Source organism: Neofelis nebulosa, chromosome 1 (genome assembly GCF_028018385.1).
Source record: "Neofelis nebulosa isolate mNeoNeb1 chromosome 1, mNeoNeb1.pri, whole genome shotgun sequence".
Classification (NCBI taxonomy): Eukaryota; Metazoa; Chordata; class Mammalia; order Carnivora; family Felidae; genus Neofelis; species Neofelis nebulosa.
This window is the reverse complement of record NC_080782.1, coordinates 142,478,102-142,483,143: the sequence shown is the minus strand read 5'-3', so window position 1 is coordinate 142,483,143 and position 5,042 is coordinate 142,478,102. Positions and strand designations below refer to the sequence as shown.

General features: G+C 42.1%; 1 long non-coding RNA gene across 1 annotated transcript; it reads left to right on the top strand.

Annotated features, from left to right (window-relative positions):
• The first annotated feature begins 895 nt into the window (after window positions 1-895).
• On the top strand, window positions 896-3,219 carry LOC131516785 (uncharacterized). The gene is made up of 3 exons (XR_009264241.1): window positions 896-1,582; window positions 1,845-2,080; window positions 2,804-3,219. It is a non-coding gene; the product is annotated as an uncharacterized LOC131516785 (long non-coding RNA).
• Window positions 3,220-5,042: the final 1,823 nt, after the last annotated feature.

The window sequence follows — 5,042 nt, the reverse complement described above, 5'->3', positions numbered from 1 at the left end:
CAACATGAAATGATCCAAAATTAAAAACAAACTATACCTCAAGCCAAACTCAAGGCTTTCTGAAAAATGAGAACCCTTATATGCATAATGGAGAAACCATCTATAAAACTAAAAATATCACCTTGGGGATGCCTTACCTTTGGGATATGAGGCTCTCAATCTTTTAAAATTACCTCTTCCCTTGCATGGATATTATATGCTGAAGAAAATTAGAGAACTCTTTCTGGCTGATTGGCTTCCCTCTCAGACTATCCTGAAAGGTGAAATTATTTTTTAGAAGGCTGGATATAATATCAGACACCGACTAACAAAAGAGTTTCTCAACTCCTCATGTGTCTCCTCTATGACTGATCCTTCCCATTATATCTTTCAGAAATAAATTGTGACTTAGATTTCCATGCGTCATTTTTGTAAACAATAGTCTATTAAATCTTTTAATAAAATATGTGCTGGCTGCTACTAGAAAAAACTGGAGTAATACATCTTCCTTGGAGTTCTAGTGAGGGTTCTTTTATGTTAATAGTGTTCTTTTTAACAAATGAAGCTTCAGGGTAAAACTCCATTCAGTAACACCTATGGGAAATAAATGATGAGCAATAAACCATAATCAGAAATGCAATCAGAAAACAGGGAAACAGGCTAGCTTTTAACTTAGAGCTGGTTTTTTACCTCATAGGACGTAATCTGATCCAGAAAAGCTGGAGATATACGTCTATATGTAGTTATTAAATTAGGCAAGAGCACCTCTTCCTATAGCAGGCCAAAGTCTTTATAATTTACAGTAAGGTAAGAACACCTTCATTATGTTTAAAAAAGTTTTTTTAATGTTTTATTTATTTTTGAGAGACACAGAGTGCAAGCGAGGGGAGGGGGAGAGAGAGAGGGAGAAACACACACACGCACACACACATATAAAAGATTACCTTAATATCTCCCAATAACATGAACTTGGTACACTGAGCTTGGTGATGTATCCTGCCCTTGTTCTCAAATGGCTGTGGGCTCAAGTTTGATCTTTTCTGGGGCCATTGTGTGGGAGTGAGACTGAGGTAGGGCAGATGCAGGCAACTACTGAAGAGGCCTGAAAGGGAGCAGGCATCTCTTTAGCCCAAATCTGCAGCATTGGACAACCAAAGACATTTCTGGAATTGCTGGCAGTGACCTGAAAGTTTTGGCCAGCCTTGGGTCCCAGAAGTATTCTGCTGTGTATTTAAGCCAGAGCAGGCAATTACCACTAGATGGCATCACATTGCAGTGAGCCGGGTAAGTGTGAACTTTGTAACGTTGCCCCTCTCAGCCCCTGGTTGTGCAGGCTTGCCCCCAACATCTGGTTCACCTTGCAATTCAACAGCTCTGTGCTTACACAATGGATTTCTTTTGTTTGTTTGCACTCTACTTATCCAATTATGGGATTTTCTCTCCTATAGGCAAAGGAACTTAGATGAAATGGATATGTTCCTTGAAAAACATAAAATGGCAGAACTAGTGCAAATATAGAACACTTGAATAGAACAATCAATATTAAACAAATATTTCAGGAGGCTTCCCTTCCCTGGGACCCCAGGCTCAAGTTGTTTTACAGGTAAGTTCTACCAAACTTCCAAGAAACAGTTCATTTCTAATTCCTCCTAGATGTTCCAGAGAGTAAAAACTGCCCAGCTCATTTTATGGATCTACAGTAATGAACAAGATTCACACTGTGTGTGTGGGGAGTGCTCTTCTCTGCAGGGAGGTGGGCTTTCCTTAGTACCAGCTGGACTCTTGGAGCCTGGGTGATGCCCACTGTGCCCAAAGATGTGCCACAAGTCTACCAGATTCTTCCATTGTCCCTTCTCTCCCTCTAGCTCTCCAGAAGACTAGAGCTCTGTATGCTCTGGATTGGAGACCTCGAAGGGTAAGTGGGGACCACTGATGAACAAGGGGAGTGGTCCTCTGAAGGTGAAGCTGGGCCATGAAAAGAGGTACCTGAAGCTTGGGAACCACCAAATATCAGAACTGGGAGGGACCACAGAGACCACAGTTTCCAGATTATTGCACCATCACCTCTCTGACCAGGCTGAGTGAATGCCCTCTTCACTAGGTGAGGTTGTAACTACCTGTTAGCCACTCTCTCCTAGGACAGCTGGGACAGAAAGTCCTTCCTGGGACTGAGCTGAAATCTACTTCTCTGGGGACTAACCAGAGAACGTGATCTGTCTGGTTGAGGCGCTAACCTGGGAAGTGAACAGCAACCAGCTGGGAAAAAAACAGAGACTTCGGGTCTGTGGTGCAGAGGTTACACAACCAGCGCTAAATCTGTGCTGGCTTTCACACACCTGGGACTTGAAGCAGATGGAAACAGATCAAGGATGTGTAGGGTCCTGACCACAGGAGCCAATGGCAGCTGGGTTTGCTGCTTTGCATACACCTGCTGTTGCTGGATAGCACAGGGTATGAATGTGAGAGGCTTCTCTATTACATAGTTGTCTCCCCTTATCCACGGTTTTACTTTCTGCGGTTTCAGTTACTCTTGGTCAACAAAGTCCAGAAGAAGATGGTCCTTCTTCTGACAGCAGTATATGTAGCCTAATGCTACATCACAAAGCCTGTGTCATTCACCTCGATTCATTTTACTGCACATGCATGGTATCATCTCACGTGGTCCTGAGAAGAAGGCTGAGTATAGTACAATAAAATATTTTGAGAGGGAGACACCACATCCACATAAATTTTATTGCAGTATGTTGTTATAATTGTTCTATTTTATGATTAGATGTTGTTAATCTCTGACTGTGCCTAATCTATAAATTAAACTTTATCATAGGTGTGTATGTAGAGGAAAAAACGTAGCCCATATAGGATTCAGTACCGTCTGCGGTTGCTGGAATCTACTGGGAGTCTTGGAACATATTCTCCACCGATAAGAGTGAACTGCTGTCCAGATATCGTTTCTCTATCAGTCCATGGAGAGGGATTCCCACCAGAAAGACTGTATCTAGGAATTAATTTATTCAAGATTATGCACATGCTCTATGGAGACAAGTTTAAAATGTAAGTAAAGGACATAGAGGATGATCTGAGTAAATGGAGAGACATTTCATGAGATGACTTAAACATGAACATGGTGATTCTTCATATATTATCTGTGATTTCAATTCAATCCCAATAAAAAATTTCATTTGGATTTTTTTTTGATCAATTTGATAGACTTTACTCTGAAATTTATACAGAATAATTAAAGTCCACAAATAGTGAGCCAGTCTCTTTAAAAAAAAATTTTCTTAGGGGTGCCTGGGTGGCTCAGTCGGTTAGGCGTCCAACTTCGGCTCAGGTCATGATCTCACGGTTCGTGGGTTCGAGCCCCCCATCAGGCTCTGTGTGGAAAGCTCAGAGCCTGGAGCCTGTTTCAGATTCTGTGTCTCCCTCTCTGTCTGCCCCTCCCCTGTTCAGGTTCTGTCTCTGTCTCAAAAATAAACATTAAAAAAATTTTTTTTAATGTTTATTTTTTAGAGAGAGAGAGGGAGAGAGAGAGAGAGAGAGGTGGGGGGGAGGAGCAGAGAGAGAGGGAGACACAGTATCTGAAGCAGGCTCCAGGCTCTAAGCTGTCAGCACAGAGACCGACAGGGGGCTCGAACCCACAAACTGTGAGATCGTGACCTGAGCTGAAGTTGGAGACTCAACCGACTGAGCGCCCCTACCCTTGTAACAATTTTTTTTTTTTAATTTTTTTTTCAACGTTTTTAATTTATTTTTGGGACAGAGAGAGACAGAGCATGAATGGGGGAGGGGCAGAGAGAGAGGGAGACACAGAATCGGAAACAGGCTCCAGGCTCCGAGCCATCAGCCCAGAGCCCGACGCGGGGCTCGAACTCATGGACCGCGAGATCGTGACCTGGCTGAAGTCGGACGCTTAACCGACTGCGCCACCCAGGCACCCCTACCCTTGTAACAATTTTTAAGTGTACAGTAGAATACTGTTAACTATGTGCACAATGTTGTATGGCAGATGTCCAGAAGTTTTTCACAGTAAGCCAATCTTGACAGGGAAGAGTAAGTGGGGTAATATTCCCTGGGCAGATATTAAGACAGACTCCAGAGCCATAGTAATTAAGCCAGTGTGGTACTGGTACAAGGACAGACCAACAGATCAATGCGATAGGAGGAACAGCTTAAAACAGACTCATACACTGATTGGAAGGTGATATAATATGAAGGTTGCACCCTAAGTCAACAGGGGAAAGGAAGGGCTGTGTAATAGATGCTACTGGAAAATGAGGCTCATTCTATGGAAAAAAGAACACTGACCTTGTCATCACGCCACACACAATGGTAGCTTCCAGACGAATCAAAAATCTAAATAGGAGAGCTGAAATGATACAGTTGTTTGAAGAAAAGGTAGGAGAATTTGTTGTGACCTTAGGTAGGGAAGGATTTATTAAGTAAAGCTTCAGATGTAAAATCCATACCAAAATAAGTTGATTTTCAGGACATCTGGGAAATGTTATTACAAAGATCAGAATAGACTAGAAATAAAGTGGTGAATGCCCACAAGGGATTGATACCTAGAACACAGAGAATACCTGCAAATTAACAGGAAAAAGATACAAACTCTAGTGGAAAATGGCAAAGTATTACAGGAAAGAAAAATTTACAGAATACCTGCAAAATTCTACAAGGACATATGCAAAGAGAAGAATATATATGGTTATCTTTGAAGAGGAAGAGAAGAGTGAGATTTAAAACCATATACATGTGAATAAACGGTAAAAAGGGTTCATTTAGATAAGTAGGTGAGGAGGCTTTTCGGACTAGTGAACGGAATGTCACCAAGTGAGAAGCATGGTGAACTGAGTCTTCTCTGAAGGAGACTCAAAAAGAAAAAAGAGAGTTGCTGATACCTGTTCCTTTAAGCTTCAAGCCTACCCCGCCTGCCTGGTTTTATTCCTTGAAATCATGTAAACACCTTCCCTTTAGATCATCGGGTAGCCCCAGAGGCTGTCTTGATTACTGGAAGGAATGGATATAGGGCACCTGGCAAAGAGCATAAACTCAAATGTGAGTTT